Source organism: Triticum dicoccoides, chromosome 1B (genome assembly GCF_002162155.2).
Source record: "Triticum dicoccoides isolate Atlit2015 ecotype Zavitan chromosome 1B, WEW_v2.0, whole genome shotgun sequence".
NCBI lineage: Eukaryota > Viridiplantae > Streptophyta > Magnoliopsida > Poales > Poaceae > Triticum > Triticum dicoccoides.
Genome location: NC_041381.1, coordinates 607,030,349 through 607,051,519, shown reverse-complemented (window position 1 = coordinate 607,051,519; position 21,171 = coordinate 607,030,349). Strand labels below are relative to the sequence as shown.

The 21,171-nt window shown below is 44.5% G+C and overlaps 1 pseudogene; it reads left to right on the top strand.

The window, feature by feature from the left end:
- The first annotated feature begins 2,902 nt into the window (after nt 1–2,902).
- Nucleotides 2,903–7,716, top strand: LOC119350687 (annotated as a pseudogene).
- Nucleotides 7,717–21,171: the final 13,455 nt, after the last annotated feature.

The window sequence follows — 21,171 nt, the reverse complement described above, 5'->3', positions numbered from 1 at the left end:
TTTGAAATACTGCGTTCCCCAACAGATCCCAAGATCAGCGCCGAGCAAATAGGATCAACCTTTTGGTTGAGAGTTCACTCCCAATTCTATGAACGCAAGAAGTTCCCACCATAACAAGTTTGAGAGCAAGCATGGTCGGTGTCCATCTCAAAGAGGTGGGGGATCATCCAACAAGAGTGCAACAATTTTTATGCCACCCTTGAGAGCATCGACGGCCGTCCCGTGAGTGGTCTCAATATCAAAGACATGGTATACAACTCCTATATCCTCATTTCCGTTTCCTTGTTTGATGCTTGCATGTCCATTGTGCATGTGAATTTACATTTGTTTATTCATTTGTAGGCATTCCAAGCTTTGGAAGCTTTTAAAACCCAACATGGGAACAAGCCGTTCACCCCCACCGGCCCACCCATTGTTGGATGATCATAAAAGATGACGAAGAAGTTCAAGGAGCAATATGCCGCCTTCAAAAAGAATGGATGGGCGTAGGGCGTCTAGGACCATGGTGAAGGAGAGAAGCGACCGCGGAGAAAGACCAATTCCAAAATGGAGGAGAAGCGTGATGCGGCGACATTTGCCTTGCAAGAAACTTTGCAAGGTATGATGACCCAAAAGAAAACAAGAGAAGAGAAGCGCCGACAAGATAAAGAAGAGTATATGAAGGCCTACATCAAGATACAAAATAAAATCCTCGAGACAAAGGCGGAAATGCAACCGAAGAAGCTCGAGATGGATGCAAAAATGTTTCATTGTAAGAGGGGATAGAGAACCGCACCGTGAAAAAAAGAGGCGCCCAATTTTGAGTGACAACCAAAGCCAATGTTTGGTTGTAATGGATTTATCTTTTCAGGGGAAAATCATTTCACGTACGGCAGATCATCAAATGTACCTCATCAAATGTCCATTGACACCTCCACATGTGTATGCAGACATCTGACCGGCCGAAAGCTATCCAACCATGTCCCTTATTTTTCCTTATTTGTCCGGCCTTTTCTTTTTATCAAATTATATAGATAAATAACAATTTGACCATACATTTAAATAATTGCAAAAATGCAACTACTGGCAAAAAGCATCGAATGTCCAACAACCTTTTTACATCCATCGAACCCAAAAACAAAAGAACCGTCTGCCCAAACCCAATGCCTTTATTTTTTTGCCTCTTTTCCCTCTCCTTCTGTGCAAAGCGTGCATACATGACATTAAACAAGTCATGAACAAACTTGGCTACATCGAGATCCAAGTCATTCTCCTTCACTTTCGACATATTTTGCTCCTCGCATGATTGCTTCATCTAAAGCCTCCTCTTCTCAGCTCAATTTTCTTCTCTAGGTTTTCATGAACAAGCTAAACATCTCCGTCTTATTTTCCTCCTTGATCTCATTATGCTTGGCACATGCCTCATTTCTTGTCATGATGTGCTCGAACTTCTTCACCATCTTGGTTGCTTCCCCTTCTCACTTCTTCTCCCATTTGCCTCCACTCGACTTAGCCACACGTGTGGTCACTTTAAGTCCCCTTTTTGCTCCATCAGTTGGATCACCACCTTCATCACTTGCTTTAGTGTTGGCAGTCTTGAAGAGGGGAAATATTGCCCCGCTTACTTTGCACATTCAACTTGTACCAACAATGCATCATCGTGAATGAATTTCTCTCGGTGTTGTGATACAGGGATGTCCACTAGCAAAGCAAGACAATGACATTATCCAACAGCTCCCATAAAAAACTCTTCGTAAAAGTTGGTTTTCCCATGAACCAGTGTTTTCTTACGAAAATGTTGGACAGGTTCAAAAACGAGGGCGGTGACGTTCATGACAGAGAATCCGAGGTTTGGCACGGGAACAATGGGGGATTGTCAAATGCGCGGATGCTAACTGAATTTTGGACCGATTTGTAAGATTTTGGAGGTCAAAATGGTCCGTCCCGATTTGATGAGCCTCGAAAGGGCTTAGAAAGAATTTAGTGATTGGACGAAATGTAAGAGTACTAGACTACCTTTTTTCAGAACAGAGGCACATGCCCAACCTTAAAATGAGGCCCTTACAAGTTCAAGACGAAACACGTGGCAAGCATAAAAGAAAAATGGAGTTCGATACAAGGCAAAGAAAGACCCACAGTCGCCGCACAGTGCACAAAACTCCTCAACGCCCTATGATCCCGAAATGGCAGGTGATATCCTAGCCCCGACTGTGTTCCTGTCGACGCGACAAAGTTCAGCGCACCTTGCACGCAGGCTGCTGGCGAGGAGCTCCACCCTTCCTCGCTCCCTTGTTCTTGCCAAAAGCTTCCAAAGCTGCAGAAAGATCACCAGTTTATATATTAAGTTAGCTGGGGGACGAAAACATTTCCCTTCCATAAGGGCTTTATTACAGGTAGTCCATAACGTCCAACCTAATACCGCAAAGCCAACCCATGCCAAGTTACGGTCCTGCCCATTCATGCCTCTCATAAGACGATAAACTTCCTAAAACTTGATCAGGTTCCAAGTACACCCGGTAGCTGTCCTTAACACGAGCACCCCAGACAAACCAAGCGACGATGATGCATTGGAAAATAATATGGTCACATGATTCATCCTCTCCATACCACACGCATTTGCCATCGCCGGGCCCGTTACGTTTTTTAACTTAATCCCCACTTGGAATCCTATTTCTGGGCACTTGCCAAAGGAAGATTTTGATTTTGGAGGGGAGTTTGGCCTTCCAAAATCCCACTCAAGTCAGATGGAGCACTAGACTACTAGTTGACCATAAATTGACTTGAGCGCTGAGCGAGACGGAGCTGTTTTCTCGTCGCCTCCCCTTGTTCGCAACCGAAAAATTGCAGAGCGGGAGGCGCGTTGGTTTCTTGGCTTCTTTCTCCCAAGAGCCTTCCCCCCTTCCTCAGAATCAACCAAAGCCAGATGAAGATTCACGAGACCTTCTCCGAGGAGGAGGAGGGGGAGGACCGCGGCGGCGAGGCGTGGCTCGACGAGGCGCTGCACGGAGGGGCATCAGGCCACGGCGACCGCGGCCGCAGCGACGAGCAGGTGGCGGTGGAGGAGGAGGAGGAGTTGTGGGTGGCGTGGGAGAGGGAGGGCCGCGGCGGCGAAGCGCGGCTGGACGAGGCGCCGCATGGAGCGGCATTGGGCCACGGCGGGGAGGCGAGTGGCCTCGGCGGCAGCGGCGAGGCGGCGGTGGAGGATGAGCTTGATGATGAGGACTGGGACGAGGCGCGGCGGGAGGAGGAGCTACGGGGACGGGGCCGAGGCCATGGCGGGTCCTTGGGTTTCCGTGGCGGCGGCGGGTGGCTCAGCTTCATGTAGCGGAAGCTCGTCGGCGTCGGCGCGAGGATTGCGCTCTACCCTACCCTAGCCTACAACGTCGCCAGGAACAAGATCCAGCCATCGTTTCACTGGTGGGATCGCGTCGACGAGGTAACCGAGTTCTTCTTTCTCGAATTGTGGTGCAGTTCATCAGCCTTAGTCCTGGCCATCTCCGGCCCGGCCCTGTCGGCCCATCCAGGCCCGCCCTAAAATCCAGGGCCTAGGCCCGATGGGTTTGCCCATGGACTGGGCTTGGGCCTGAGTTTTGAGCCCACCAACAGGGCCTGGATGGCCTTGGGCTTGGCATATTGGCATTTTAAGGAAGAGGCCTGGCCACCACGGCCCTAAGCCCTAAGGGCTTTTCAGGGCTTTTTACCAGATGGGCCGGCTTGGGCTTGAAAAGTAGGCCCGATGGTAGGGCTTGGGAGGGCCTGGGCCTTAGTTTTCTGCCGTGGGCTTTTTAAGGCCCGGCCCAAGCCTGGCCCATGGCCAGGTATAATCAGCCTCCAAGCCTGTCTCATGAGAATTGAGATGCACTTCACCCAATTCCTCCCTTATTGCCTTTTCTGATCAGTTTCCCTATCCTAGGCAATGAGGGTATGTTTGGTTTGTAGCCTAAGGTTGCCACGCCTAACATTAGTCATGTCACTGTTAACATAGACGCCATAACCGCTCCATCTCTGAACATTTGTTTCCCAAAAGCAATCGGGCTTTGCAGTTGTCCAATACCAAACCTTGATGTTGTCTACATACATGAATACAATCGCTTAACTTTAACTGTTATTCATGTGTTATCTTCAATTGAGTGTTTGGAGGTATACGTATACATTGGAAGATGGATCACTAAATGCATTATGTGGCATGCGTATATATTGGTACGATGCATTTTGTGGAGTTATTTACCCAAAACCACCACACTTGAGGCTAGGGTAACCAGTCGGTACATTTGAGCCGTGTCACAAAAAACCACCAACTCTGGGACTAATCGGTACCGCGGAGCACTGACTGGCCGATTTAGCCGCGGAAACAGCGAAACCGACAGGTCGGACCCACCTGTCGGGCTGGCGTGGCGTGCCTATGTGGATAATTCGCTGAGGTGGCACAAGGCTCCACCTGTCGGGCTCTCTCTTCTTCCCCTCTCTCCCTCCAGTACACCAACCCCCACCACTGTCTAATCCCGCACCGCCGCCGGAGCCCAACCCCGGTGAGATACACCACCACCGGCGAGCTGCCCAGCCGCCCCAGCCACCTAAAATCCATGTTGAGCCGTCGCGCTGGACCTCGTACCTACTCCCATGACTAGATGTCTCCCTGGACGAACGCATGCGTGCGCTGCATCGAGCATTGAGGGCGGCGCGAGATGGCGGCGAGCTGGCGGCGCGAGCTGGCGGCGAGGTGGCGGCAAACCAGAAGCATCGGGCCGCCCCTAGGCTTCTCCTACACGAGAGATCCTGCTCGGGCTCAGGCTAATGGAGGCGGTTGCAGCGTTGGGCCTCGTGGTCGCAATGATGAAGCACGCGCCGACGACGCTGGAGCTACTGTGCCGGGCTGCCGGCGGCGGTGCGCAGGGAGGCCCTGGCCGCGCGCCGTGGAAGGCATGTCCGTCCGCGGCCGCGAGTCCGCCATCGGCGTCCCCAGAGAAGATCACCATGGGCGTCGGCCGAGTTTCTCCTTACCGCAGCTGCCTCGCGCGCCCGTTCCCAGTTCGCCGCCGCACGGCCTCGCCTGGTGGTGGCGCCGGTGAAGACACGCACATAGCGTGTTTGTTGAAATGCCCATGAGAAAACTGAAGAGAGGAATAAAAAGAAAATGTGAAAAAAAGATAAACACTCTAGTCATTGACAGGTGGGGCCCTCGTCCAACTCAGCAAATTGTCCACACAAGCACGCCACGTCGACCCGACATGTGGGCCCGACCTGTCGGATTTGCTGTTTCCGCGGCTAAAACGGCCCGTCAGTGCTCCGCGTTACCAATTAGTCCCAGAGTTGGTGGTTTTTTGTGACATGGCTTAAATGTGGTACCGACTGGTTACCCTAGCCCCAAGTGTGATGGTTTTGGATAAATAACTCCATTTTGTGGCATGTTAAGTGCAAGAGAGACGTGCCATGTTTTTGTAGAGAGGCATCATGGCGTGTTTTGGCTTCTCTCTCCGGCGCCAGGTCGCGGTGGGTATGCTGCCTAGTGTTGCGTGTATGATTTCTTCGGCGCCTCTCCAAAACCTAGTCTAGCTAGGTAGTATGGCTGCGGGGATTGGTTTTTGCTGTAAAAAAACATGTCATGTGTGGTTTTGGGGTCCTGTTTTTCTTATAATCTGGACCAATTCTCTTATATTCTTTAGTGCAATGTGGGAGCTTCCCACCCTCTGATGAGGTTCCATAAAAATAATTTAACTGCTTACAAGAGGCATTTAGTGTTGGTCTAATTTCTTTCTGCTTAGTGTGTTTTGCTAGGTGCTGTTCCCTTCTGCTATCATGTATCCCGTTTGAAGGAGCAAGGAGTACGAGGAGTCGTTACTTTGAATGAACCATTTGAGATATTTGTTCCAAAAACAACTATATCAGGTGACCATAATGAGTTCAATACTTAAATTCTTATTTGTCTATTTCTTTGAACAAGTATACTTAATATTGCGCTTCTAATTGAAGTAAACGGTTCGTTGATGGTTGTTCTACCATTTTGCTTTTACACGTTAGGTGACATTGTAACTACTTACCACTTTGCTGTCATTTTTAATCTACTTACCCATTTTGTGACTAAGAGCAACATTTGGACTAAACTGCTGGAATGTTGTAGTTGTGTATGTTGCATTTGAGTATGTCATAATCTGCCAAATACTTCGAGTGTATGTGAGCAACTAGTCATTATGAAGATTATTACTCCCTCCGTTCCTAAATATAAGTTTTTGTAGAGACTCCACTATGAACTACATATGGATGTATATAGATGCATTTTAAGTATAGATTTATTCATTTTGCTTCGTATGTAGTCCACCTAGTGGAATCCCTACAAAGACGTATACTCCCTCTGTCCGGAAATACTTGTCATTGAGATGGATGTATCTAGATGTATTTTAGTTGTAAATACATCCATTTTCATCCATTTTGATGACAAGTAATTCCTGGCGGAGGGAGTATTTAGGAACGGAGAGAGTACTTATCTTGTTGCAGATTATGCAATCAGCCCAACTTTTTGGCACAAGCAGACATGGACTTACCTTTTGTTCTGAATAAATTTTCAGGATCATGGCATCCGACACCTTCATATCCCCACAACGGACTATGCTTTTGCACCTTCTCAAGAGAATATATGTGAAGCTTTGGATTTTATGCACGGTAAGTACCTTCCATTCTTGTCCCGTAAAAAGATAATAAAATGAATTGATTAATACGCCACTGCTGGATGGGGAAAGATAACTTAGCAAATCATGGCTACATGTCATAATCCATCTTAATTAGGTATTTAGTTTAGGCCCCGTTCGGTTTGCAGGTGGAGAAAACACGTGCCAGAAAAATGTATAGGAATGGGGTTGCTTACAGTATGAGACTATAGGACTACAAAATAAAGGAACGAAGGAATGAGGGGCGTTCGTAGCATAGATGTAAAACCTTTGTTACTGGAGCAGAGTATAACATGGTAGATACTACTCTTACTACTCTTTTGAATCCTCTTAAATGAGTTCTCTAAGGCATGGTTTATTCTCAATTTCTTTAGCATTTTCCTGTGAAGCGAGCAGTCCAAGGGTAGAAAAAACTAAGGCTTTTCATTCCAAACCTGCAACTTTCCTTTGATTTTCTTGCCCCGAATGGTTGGCTTTTATTTCCTTAACAATTTCTTCATTTCCCCAGGTAATGCACTGCACGGTAATAGCACTTAGGTCCACTGTAAGGCTGGAAGGGGCCGAAGCACTACTGTGGTTTTGTGCTATTTGGTATGGCAAAAGTGCAACGATAGTGTGTTCTTTTTCGTGTTTACGTTTATATCTTGCAACTTATTAACTGAATGTAACATGCAGATTAGGTACAAGAAAATGACTCCTAAGGCAGCCTGGGCTCATATCAAGTCTATAAGGTCTCGTGTGTGCTTGACTAAGTCTCAGTGGGAGGTATGTAACCTGATCTAAAGGGCGTGTTCTTTTTCATCCACCCATCTCATTTGGGTTATTGTATTTATGGTACTGGATTTGTGGCATGTCATGTATCAAAGGGCTTTTGCTCATACTTAGCTTACAGTAAAGTGTCCATCTGTGTACACAGTATACTCACAAAATCTTATCATAGTTTATCCTTTTCTGATGGTGTCCATGTTGTAGCATTTACCAGCTAAACCCCTTATCACAAATTTGAAATTAGGTGTGGCTGCCCAACTTATTTTTAACATGTGTGCTTCTCATACAGTTAGAACATCAACACTGATATATATGTTCTTTTTACCTGATGGCATGTGTGCCTTGTACACGATCTTTATACATGAATTTTATATATTAAAAGAAGAGTCATACGCTTCATCCACCTTTTAGGAAATTTTAATATAATTTATTCCGAGTTTAGCTATTAGAGATTTCACCAGTATGAAAAAAAAATTGCTGCCTTCTTTTTATTTCCCATTCATGATCAGCTGTGGAGATAGTTTAGTCTATGTGGACGGCCGTGGTTATTATTATTTTTGGTCTATCGTATCATCTGGTAGATCCAAATTGTCCCTGGTCATCTTAATGCTTCTCAGTCATCTTTGTCTGTTTAGAACCTGAATGGTCCTTATCAATGCTGGGGTGCGAAAGCATAGTGTTAGATAATCTCATTGACACATACAGCTTTGCATGATATATGTGTCCTTCTCATGATAGACTTTTTGCATTCCACATGTATATACACTTGAATACACTTTGATCATACATTTGCTATACTGACTTCCAAATTGCAATAATTATGGATAGGATCCACCATAACCAACCAATACACTTGGTATTCAACTATTTCGAAGGCTAAGTTCTATAATGAAGCATATTTATTCCGTACATTAAAATAGCTATAAAAAAGCCTTATGGTGACAATAATTAATTTTCTTGAGTGAAATGATCAACTTCAATGTTAATAGAGTATTATATTTTTAATATCTATAATATATGGGCAGCACTCATGTTAGGCATGTTTTGTTCTTCAAACTGATTTGCAGAAAATGTGTTTGAAAAATCCTCTTAAGTAACAATCAGGAATTTTTGTAAGAGTAAATTTACCAAATATTAGTTTTGAACTAACTATCTCATGCATCATCTGATATTTTTAGATGAAACTGAAGAGTCTAAGTGATTGGTATTAGTTTCCAGTCTGTGGAACGGCCTCAGGAGAAACATACATTTTGTAGAGAAAACGATAGTTTTGAGTTCCCTGACTATATAGATTGTGCATTTGTGTGCACCATTTTACACAGCCTCCGGGAAGCCCTTAGGGGAACATACGATTTGTAAGAGAAGCCAGCCAAGGATTTGAGTTAGCCTAGCTGCTGGCTATATAGCCTGTGACTTGTAGGAATGAATTGTGATGTTTTGCCTGTTCACCATTCAAGTTTGAGCGCGTGAATAATGTTGAAGTTTGCCTTCTATGGAGATCAGTTTTTGTTTGGTGTGATGGTTAATGTGTTCTGTTAAGTATTTCATTTCATATTCCCCGCAAAAAAAAAGTATGTCATTTCATATGTGAATATGCATGATGCACATTCTGATTTTATATCCATTTCTGCTATGTACATTCATGTCCCTTTGGTATACGTATCTCATATTCATCTAGGAGCATGTTTTACTATTATCCAATCGCATTTGATCCGTTCACACCTTTGTCAGCATCTGCTTTTCGTTTTCTCCTCGTCTGAAACCATCTATCTGGTGGGAATACTCAACCGAGACATCCTTGACTAGCTATACGTGCACTTGTCTGGCCATAGTTGAACTAACTTAGCTAGTAACATATCGCATCTCAAGACAAATTTGCTTATATGACAGGTAGTCAATGAGAAGAGATGTATTTATGATAACATAATATGTCGTAATATAACGTCGGCCCAAAGCAAAATGAGTCTGCAAACTAATAAATGCAACCATTTATGATACTACTTCTATGATATTTGCACTAGGAAGATAAACTAGTCTAAATTACACCCCCACTATGACTAGCCTTAGTCTCTCTTCTCTTTCTTTTATTTTTTTCTGTTTTCTTTTATACAATATGTTTGGGATTTATTTGGTGATCCAAACAAATTCCAAACCCTCTGAAATTTTGTATGTATTAACTATGGACCCTTCCAAGTCTACATACAGAGTTTCAGGAAATTTGGGATTATATTTATATATCTAGCAATATACTCCCAATTCAAATACATATTGATTTAAATCAAGGGCCCAGAATAATTCCTCTTAAACCTCCAAAAATCTTGGTTTAAGTTATACTATTTTTTATTAACTCTTGCCAAGTTTTCCAGGGTTTAGAAAATCATTTTGGGTTCAATGAGGAATATAGGGTTTTGACCCTTTTAAATAATTTTTGAGGCCTTGAAATTCCCTCAATTCAAATTTCTTTGAAATTTAAACATGATGTGTGCTATGCTTACTAATCTAATACAATACCCGTAGCTAGGGTTGTGATAGTATGTTATGTTTGCCATAGTACATGCCGATAGGGGGGAATCAATCGACACTTCTCCTGTCAACCCTAATCAAATTTGGGTTTGTCTCATCCCTGTTGTTTTGCACCAGAAAATAGCCGCCTTTCCACCACGAAAGTGAGGAAAATATGTGTGCACGGATCAATTTTTCGGCGGCAAAGTAGCTCAGTAACTCATTTAAGAGGGATCGAACATGTGTGCGAGCCATACACACTAAGACAAGTTTAGATGCCAATTAGATTCTACATTAATGCTATTAGGCGGGAGAGAAATCATGTTAGTACGAGTTTGCTAGGATTGGTCGCACATATGTAAAAACCACAGTTTGGCTGCGCTCTGCCCTGAAGGGATTGATTGTAAAACTTTATCCACGGGATCATCTTGATTCAGGTTAATTAATAGAAATCACATCCCGACACTGTTATTTTCCCTTACAAGAGAAGGGAACACACGGGCGACATAACCTAGCCGCCACTCCGTGATCTGATCCCTCTCGCCGCTGCTAGGGTTAGCCATCGGGCAAAACCCACGCGGCGGCGAGGGGGGTCGGGGGGTTGGAGGGGGGGAGGGGAGGCTGCTGCTCATCAGGAGGCCAATATGGAGGAGTTAGTGTGGGCAACTGTGGGACAAGATGGTGATGCATAGTCGGGTTGTGGCTGTCGGCAGGCGATACTTGACAGTAGTGTTAGTAATCCAATGCGGCGATCTTCAACGACGACATGGCATGGCTAGGTCATCGAAGAGCATGGTCCTGGATGGTGGGGAGGTTGACATCTGACTCGGACCTGGCATGCAACGACATGGTTGATTTTTTTCATCTTCGAGTTGGCTTGGGACAGCAAGGCGACAACGTTGTCCCAGTCTAGGAAGAATGTCCTCCTTGCTCTTTCCCCGTTCCGTTGGTGTTGTTTATCACCAAGGGGAGGCATGCGGAGCTCCTAGGTTCTGGTCTGCATCGATGAATTTCCGACCGCTGCTTCTGCAAGCTCCTAGGTTTAAAAAAGTTTGCTCCGTGAGGCGGCATCAGGCTATGCTCATGGCACGTCGTCGGTAGGTATAGGAGGAAGAAGACTTCGGTACCCCAAAGAGTTGAATGCAATTTTATATTTTTGTATGAGTGTGTTTGTAAGAATATGTGATACTTAATACTCCCTCCATTTCAAAATAAGTTTAATGGTTTTTTTTTATCAGGAACACCTTGCATGTTATGAGGGACCGACCAAATCGGCGGTCACAACACGGGATACATCAGTTTCATAGTTTTTTTTTAGTTCAAAGGGAGTATATGACATTTGGTCCTTTCGCAAAAAACACAAAAATCCCTTCCCCTCCTAAAAAAACAGATTCTACGTACTGAACATGTAACTATTACGTAAAAAAAAATTGTTACTGTATGAAGCAAAGAATTCACGAGTACAATCACGGAAGTAGTAACTCAACTATGGAAAGGAGACAGTGCATGGCAAAATCAACTCGGTCGGATATAGTACTTTTTATAGGGTATAAAGCTAGCCGATTGTTGGAACCGTGACGACGTTGTTGAGGGAGTCGCTGTCGCGAGGGAGGAGAAGGGCGGCGGCGGCTAGGGCAGGGTGTGGCTAGGGTTTCCGGCTCCTCTGGAGCCGGGCAATATGATAGAACTATCTTTATTGCTTAATCTCAAACGATGTCTTACAACTAGTATTTATAACTTTAGCCTAAGATAACTTGTGGGTCAAGCCCCTAATACTAATGCCCGGTGGGCCTCTTTCGGTTATAGACCAAACCGGTCATAACATCTTTCCCCGTCTGCGCAAACAGCTCGTCCTCGAGCTGAAAGTCTGGATAGTGTTGGCGGAATTCTTCACGCTGCTCCCAAGTAGCCTCCTCCTCCGGAAGGCCTGTCCACTGAACGAGGATGAACCAGACGTCACGGCGGAGCTGTGCCTGCAACACCTTTGCCGGCTCTGAAAGAATGCGACCATCGGCGATGGGAGGAAGCGCCGGAGGAGCCGCCGGTGGCTCGCCACGGAAAGGCTTGAGCAGCCCCACATGGAAGACGTCGTGGATGCGAGCGCGGGCTGGAAGCTGAAGACGATAGGCCACCTTCCCAATGCGCTCCAAGATAGGGAAGGGCCCGGCGTAGCGAGGGCCGAGCTTGCGCTTTGCTCGCGGGTCGAGTGACTGCGTAGAGCGGTGGAGAAGACGCAGCCACACCCAATCACCCACCGCGAACTCCGCCTCGCGATGATGATCGTTGTAGTAGTGCTTGGCCAGCTGCTGGGCCTGAAGGAGACGCTGACGAACCTCAGCAAGCATCTCGTCACGAGTGCGGATGAGGTCACCCGCAACCTCCGTCCGAACTGTCTCCGGATCCATCGGAAGGATAGGCGGGGGTGGTCGACCATAGACCACCTCAAATGGCGTAGCGCGTAGAGCGGAGTAATAAGAGGTGTTGTAGCAGTACTCCGCCCAAGAAAGCCAGTCCACCCAAGCGCGAGGCCGATCACCTGTCACACAATGCAAATACATGGCAATGACCCTGTTAACCACCTTGGACTGTCCGTCCGTCTGAGGATGGAACGCCATACTCAGGCGGAGCTGGACACCTGCCATCCTGAAGAGGTCGCGCCAGACATGGCCCGTGAACACTGGGTCCCGATCACTGACGATCGAAGCAGGGAACCTGTGTAGATGGATGATGCCGTCGAAGAAGGACCGGGCCACTGACACCACCGTGTATGGATGGCCGAGCGCGATGAAGTGGGCGTACTTGGAGAAGCGGTCGACCACCATGAGGATGACCGGCTTGCCACCCACCTTGGGAAGGCCCTCAATGAAGTCCATGGATATATCCGCCCAGACCTGAGATGGCACCTCCAAGGGCTGGAGTAACCCGGCCGGCCTTAGGGTCTCCGTCTTGTTGCGCTGGCATGTCTGACAAGACCGAACCCAGTCGCGGACCAGGGCACGATCGCCAAGGATGTAGAAGTGTAGGACCTTGAGAAGAGGTGTCTAGAGGGGGTGATTAGACACTAAGTACCAAAGTTGCAGTTTTTAAGTTTCTTTAAAGTTTGTGTGGAGTTTAGGCACAAGTTTAACATTCACAACACATATCAAGCAAGCATGCAAAGAGTATATGAGCAGCGGAAAGTAAAGCATGCAACTTGCAAGATTGTAAAGGGAAGGGTTTGGAGGATTCAAATGCAATTGGAGACACGGATGTTTTTGGCGTGGTTCCGATAGGTGGTGCTATCGTACATCCACGTTGAGGGAGACTTCAACCCACGAAGGGTAACGGTTGCGCGAGTCCACGGAGGGCTCCACCCACAAAGGGTCCACAAAGAAGCAACCTTGTCTATCCCACCATGGTCGTCGCCCACGAAGGACTTGCCTCACTAGCGGTAGATCTTCACGAAGTAGGCGATCTCCTTGCCCTTACAAGCTCCTTGGTTCAACTCCACAATCTTGTCGGAGGCTCCCAAGTGACACCTAGCCAATCTAGGAGACACCACTCTCCAAGAAGTAACAAATGGTGCGTTGATGATGAACTGCTTGCTCTTGTGCTTCAAATGATAGTCTCCCCAACACTCAACTCTCTCTCATAGGATTTGGAACTGGTGGAAAGAGGGTTTGAGTGAAAAGCAACTTGGGGAAGGCTAGAGATCAAGATTCATATGGTAGGAATGGAATATCTTGGCCTCAACACATGAGTAGGTAGTTCTCTCTCAGAAATAGGATACTGGAAGTGTTGGTTCAGTCTGATGGCTCTCTCCACGAATGAAGAGGAGGTGGAGGGGTATATATAGCCTCCACACAAAATCTAACCGTTACACACAATCTACCAAACTAGGTGGGACCGAATCGTTAAACTCGGTCAGACCGATTTAGCAAATAATGTGACCGTTAGGGTTTTCGGTGGGACCGGAATGCAACTCGGTGGGACCGATTCGGTTAGGGTTAGGGCATAACGTAATCTCGGTAAGACCGATTACACAAACTCGGTGGGACCGATTTTGGTAATAAGCTTTCCAGAGAGTTGGTCAGGCAAACTCGGTTTGACCGATTATCAAACTCGGTGGGACCGATTTTGATAATAAGTTAACCAGAGAGTTTGCATTGTAATCTCGGTAGTACCGATTGCTCAAACTCGGTGAGACCGATTTTGATAATGGACATACATAGAGAGATTTCAATCCCATCTCGGTGAGACCGAGATCCCTATCGGTGAGACCGATTTGCCTAGGGTTTGTGGCAGTGGCTAAGACATCCAAACTCGGTGGCGCCGGATAGAAAGAATCAGTGGGGCCGAGTTTGACTTTAGGTTTAGGACATATGTGTGGAAGTGGGAAAGTAGTTGAGGGTATTTGGAGCATATCACTAAGCACTTTGAAGCAAGAGGCTCATTAAGCAACACCTCATCCCTCCTTGATAGTATTGGCTTTTCCTATAGACTCAATGTGATCTTGGATCACTAAAATGTAAAATGAAGAGTCTTGAGCTTGAAGCTTGAGCCAATCCTTTGTCCTTAGCATCTTGAAGGAGTTCCCACGTCCTTTAGTCCATGCCACTCCATTGTTGAACTTATCTGAAACATACTAGATAAAAGTGTTAGTCCAACAAGAGATATGTTGTCATTAATTACCAAAACCACCTAGGGAGCACTTGTGCTTTCAATCTCCCCCTTTTTGGTAATTGATGGCAACATACATCAAAGCTTTAGATAAAGATATAAAGAATAGCAAGTAAAGCTTTGGAAAGACATGTAACAAGCATAGGCTCCCCCTACATGTATGCAATCATGTGAATATGAAATATAGAAGCATGTGATAGCATAACCATGATAGAGCAGGCAATGTGTTACATGTATCTTGGCCATATGCATCAGAGCAAAAAAAATATTAAAGGAAATACCTTCATGCCCATGAGTCCTTCTTGCAAACAGTATGTACATCAGCAAGAATTCCTCATACACATGATTGTGATGCATATACTTACCTTGTAGTCTTGAGTTGGCTTAGGATGAAATGAACCTGCGTAAACAAGGTTAGATAACACAGATACATCTACTAGCCAGAGCAAATAGAAGAAACCACAAGAATACCAAGACTGGGATGACATGTAGAGAGTGAGTACTGAGTACCACATTGGATTAGACATGTCCCCAAGAGTAAAGATATGCAATGAATTTAAATGATCTCTTTCCCTTAGATGGCTTGCTCCCTCTGAATCTAACATGGGATACTGGGAGAAGATAGGGAACAGAAAATCAGAGCTGAAGGAAAACAGAGCTGAAAGATATGAATGATGATCAGAGCTAAAGTTCAGAGCTAATGTATGCTAATGCAAAATGAGCACAACAGATCATATGAACATGTCTCTCCCCTCAAGAAGACATGTGGCATCTCTCCTCTTGAACACCAAGCATCTGGGATCCTTGAGAAATACTTTCTACTTAAGTATCCTCTCCCCCTGGAGATCTCTCTCTCCCCTTGAAGGATCTTCTCTCTCTCCCTCTGAGATGTGATCTCTCTCTAAATGATAAGCTTTGATGTGATCTCTCTCTCCCCCTTTGACATCAATTTCCAAGAAGGGCTTGATAAAGATGTAACCTCTCTCTCTCCCTCTAGAATTTGTCGTGAATGGGTTTGATCCTTGAGTCACAACATAAAGCAATCATAAAAATGTGATGCTTGTAGAGGACAAGATTCATTGAGTGGAGCTGGATCAGAAGAAACACAGAATATGTGGCAAAGAGTTTTTCCTGTTATGAAATCGGTGGCACCGAGTGGTATGCTTCGGTCGTACCGAAAAGATTCGTTTGGACCGAAAATAAAAAATCGGTGTAACCGAGTTCATCGCAGAGAAAACACTTGTCACCTCAGCTCACTAGACTAGAAAGATCTCACAAAGATTTGCAAGGAATTAACTGAAAGATATGCAAGGAATTAGATGCAGAAAATGCAGAGAAAACGGAAAGAAATCAAGATGAAGTTTTTTTTGAAAAGGGAAACACATATGCATGAGACAAATGCAAAAACTCAGAAAAGAACACAGGAGAACTTCATCTAGAGATGGTCGGCGACAAAGTCACCTATGTTAGAGTATATTGACTTAGGAGTCAAGTGAGATCACTTGATCATAGGCCATACTCGTCGTTTAAGCTCAAAATGGGGTTGCCATTTTTCGTTTAAGCATCTTGATGTATTCACATCTTGTCGAGTTGCTTTAACTCATGACTCGGAGTAAAGCTTCTCTAGGATGGAATAACATACCTTGGTTGGTGGTGTTGTCCATGTAGTTGAACTTGTGTGAGTTGCTCGAGGCTGATGTAGCTCATCAAGAATTTGGAGCACCACTTGGAATTTGAGTCCATCTGCCTACATGTGTTAGTTCTTGCAAGGAAGAGCACTTGTATATCCAAAAATGACAATCATGAAACTCAACATAGAATTTGTCAAAGGATATGTTTGAATGGTTTTGTGCTTCCTTGTCTTCAACCACCTTTGTATAGAGACTTGGTGATGTAGAGATTGCTCAAGATGTGAGTAGGTTACAATCTCCTGGAGTTTGATTCAACCAAGTACCTACATGGGTTAGATAACATGCAAGATACAAATATATCCAAGACATAAGTTTTTCATCATAAGAGAAATATCAAGGATTAGTCATAAGCTCATGTCTTGCATGTATCCAATGGAGTTTCTGCTCCAAGTTTGAAGCGTTAATGATGTTTAATTCTCCTCTTAACCTGCAAAACACTTTCTCATCAAGAGGTTTAGTGAATATATCCGCTAATTGCTTTTTGGTGCGAACATGCTTAAGATCAATGTCACCCTTAGCAACATGATCTTGAATGAAATGATGACGAACTTCAATATGCTTAGTTCGAGAATGTTGCACAGGATTATGACCAATTTTGATAGCACTTTCATTATCACAAAGCAATGGAACATGTCTCACATATATCCCATAATCTTTAAGAGTTTGGGTCATCCAAAGTAATTGAGCACAACATGAACCAGCGGCAATATATTCAGCTTCGGCGGTGGATAAGGATACCGAGTTTTGTTTCTTGGAGGACCAAGACACAAGAGATCTACCAAGAAATTGACAAGTACCCGAAGTGGACTTTCTATCAACCTTGTCTCCGGCATAGTCCTAGTCGGAATAGCCAACAAGATCGAAAGAGGCCCTCTTAGGATACCAAATGCCAAAATTTGGTGTATGGATTAAGTATCTCACTATCCTTTTCACGGCCTTAAGATGACATTCTTTAGGAGCAGCTTGATATCGTACACACATGCACACACTTAGCATAATATCGGGACGTGAAGCACATAGATATAATAATGAACCAATCATAGAGCAATAAACCTTTTGATCAACCGGTTCACCATCTTTGGTCAAATCAAGATGTCCACTAGTAGGCATGGGTGTAGACATACCTTTGCATTCTTGCATATTGAACTTCTTGAATAAGTCCTTAGTGTAATTTGTTTGAGAGACAAAAGTACCTTCCTTAGTTTGCTTGATTTACAAACCAAGAAAGAATTTGAGTTCACTCATCATAGACATCTCAAACTTCTCCGACATTAGCTTCCCAAACTTTTCACTAAAATGAGGGTTAGTTGAACCAAATATAATATCATCAACATAAATTTGGCACACAAAGAGTTCACCATTAACACTTCTAGTAAAAAGAGTATAATCAATTTTCCCAATTTCAAAGCCTTTTTCAATAAGGAACTTGGCCAAGCATTTATACCATGCTCTAGGAGCTTGTTTAAGTCCATAAAGAGCTTTGTGAAGTTTGTAAACATGATTGGGTTTCTTAGGATTGACAAAGCCGGGAGGTTGTTTAACATAAACTTCCTCTTCTATTTCACCATTTAGAAAAGCACTTTTAATGTCCATTTGGTACAAGGTGATATCATGGTGATTAGCATAGGCAAGTAAGATGCGAATGGACTCAAGTCTAGCAACGGGGGCGTAAGTCTCACCATAGTCCATACCTTCGACTTGTGTGTAGCCTTGGGCGACGAGACGTGCTTTGTTGCAAACTACTTGTCCATCTTCATCTTGCTTGTTGCGAAACACCCATTTGGTACCGATGATGTTGTGGTTGTTGTCGGGCTTCTCAACCAACGTCCAAACTTGGTTCCTCTCAAAGTTGTGTAGCTCTTCATGCATAGCATTTATCCAATCCGGATCTTCTAATGCTTCTTCGACCTTCATAGATTCAATGCTAGAGATGAAAGAATAGTTTTCACAAAAGTTAGCTAGACGAGTTTTAGGGTGAGTGACTCTCCCGGTTCGAATATCATTGTAGATTTGCTCTACGGGATGGTCTTTAGCAATTCTTGCTCGAACTCGTGAAAGCTTTTGCTTCGGTCTTCGTTGAACATCTTTTTCATCTTGTTCTTCTTCTTGGCCTTCTTTATTGTTGGCGTTGTCGTTCTCTTGTCGTGGTGGAGAAGGAGGTTGTTGACGTTCAACTTGGTGCACTTCCTTGTTTTCTTCATCTTGGTGTGTCCCACTTGTGGATGCTTCCGTATCAACTCTTGGTTCACCTTGTCATGAAGTAGAAGCTTCCACTTGGACGGACGAGGTACTCTCCTTCACCTCCGTTGGACGAACCTTGCCAATAGACAAGTCTTGGATTGCTTCCGAAGGATCTTTGTCTCCTACATCAATTGGCAATTGCTCTACTTGCGAGCCGTTAGATTCATCAAACTTCACATCTACCGTCTCTTCAACCTTTAGGGTGAAATTGTTGTAGACACGGTAAGTGTGAGAGTTTGAGCCATAACCTAGTAGGAAACCTTCATGAGACTTAGGAGCAAATTTAGAACGACGATGCTTATCAAGAATGTAGCACTTTGAGCCGAATACTCGAAAGTATCCAACTTGGGGTTTGTTACCAGTGAGTAGCTCGTATGCTGTCTTGCCGAGTAGCTTGTGAAGATACAAGCGATTTGTTGCATGACAAGCTGTCTCAACTGCTTCTGCCCAAAAGTGCTTCGGCGTCTTGTACTCATCAAGCATCGTTCTCTCCATTTCGATGAGCGTCCGGTTCTTCCTCTCAACAACTCCATTTTGTTGAGGTGTGTACGTAGCCGAGAACTCGTGTGAAATCCCTTCTTCGTCAAGAAAGGTGTCCACATTTGCGTTCTTGAACTCCATTCCGTTGTCGCTGCGAACCTTCTTGATCTTCACTTCAAATTGGTTTTGGGCCTTCCTAGCGAAGTTTTTGAAGATCTTCTGAACCTGCGATTTATCATCAAGAAAGAACACCCACGTAAATCTTGAAAAATCATCAACTATAACTAGACCAAAAGAATTTCCACCGAGGCTCTTGTAAGAGTTGGGACCAAAGAGATCCATGTGAAGTAGCTCGAGTGGCCTCTTCGTGGTCATGATGTTCTTCACGGGATGCCTTCCTCCAACCTGTTTACCTGCTTGACAAGCACTGCAAAGTCTATCCTTATCAAATATGACATCATTAACTCCAAGGATATGATTCCCCTTAATAAGCTTGTCAAGGTTTCGCATACCAACATGACCTAATCGTCTATGCCATAACCATCCTTTTGAGGATTTAGCAATGAAGCAAGTTTTAGGTTGAGCTTTTTTAGTGAAATCAACAATGTATAGATCACCTCTACGTATGTCGATAAAGACCATTTTATGATTGTCTCGACGAAACACTTGGCAATCTACTTCAGTAAATAGGACATTGAAACCGAAATCAGCAAGTCTAGATACTGAAAGTAAGTTGTATCCAAGAGATTCAACGAGCATGACATTTTGTATGGAGATATCATGTGAGATGGCCACCTTACCAAGGCCAACCACCTTACCCTTTGAGTTGTCACCGAAAGTGACAATACTTTCAAGGACTATCATTATCAGCAAGCTCATGAAACATGTCTTTATCTCCGGTCATGTGATCGGTACATCCACTATCAAGAACCCATTCCTTTCCTCCTGACATATATCCCCGAAGATTTGCCATAAGACCAAAATGTCTCATTGCATCATCAAGATCAAAGTCACTATCATCATCCTCATCATAGTATCCATGTTCAACATCGTCATGTGGTGGATCAAATCCTAGAGAGGGTGATTCATTAGTATGAGTTTGACAATGATCTTGTCTATGAATTTTTATAGCTTCGGAAATAATGTCACTAATAATACCAACATTCCTTTGGCACGCATAAGGTTTGTAAGCTCAAATAGACGATCACCAAACATAGGATCAGTAGTATTCATTTTACTCAAAGCAATAGACTTATGGAGAATTTCATCAAGATTTTTCAAAGAATAATCAGGAAATCGTTCCTCAAGAAATTTCCATATAGTGTAGGCACACTCAAGATTAGGCAGTTTAATAATCAAGTTTCTAGGCAAGTCTCTAGTGATAAGATTAACAATTCTAACATTCCTAATCATGTCCATAGACTCATCAAGGGTAGGATGCATAAGATCAACACAAGGTGCACAAGGACTAGCAATGTACTTGTTCAAATGATATTGATTGAAAATTACAAGCATCTCATTTTTCCACTCACGAAAATACTCTCCATCAAGAATAGGCACTCTATGTCTAAGACTCCCCAAAGTAGACTCATCCATCTTCCTCCACTGGTGATTAAACCAAACCAATGGAGACCAATGCTCTGATACCACTTGTAGGACCTTGAGAAGAGGTGTCTAGAGGGGGGGTGAGGGAGTCCCGGACTAGGGGGTGTCCGGATAGCCGAACTATCATCATCGGCCGGACTCCAAGACTATGAAGATACAAGATTGAAGACTTCGTCCCGTGTCCGGATGGGACTTTCCTTGGCGTGGAAGGCAAGCTTGGCGATACGGATATGTAGATCTCCTACCTTTGTAACCGACTGTGTGTAACCCTAGCCCTCTCCGGCGTCTATATAAACCGGATGGCTTTAGTCCATAGGACGAACAACAATCATACCATAGGCTAGCTTCTAGGGTTTAGCCTCCTTGATCTCGTGGTAGATCTACTCTTGTAACCCACATCATCAATATTAATCAAGCAGGACGTAGGGTTTTACCTCCATCAAGAGGGCCCGAACCTGGATAAAAACATCGTGTCCCTCGTCTCCTGTTACCATCCGCCTAGACGCACAGTTCGGGACCCCCTCCCCGAGATCCGCCGATTTTGACACCGACATTGGTGCTTTCATTGAGAGTTCCTCTGTGCC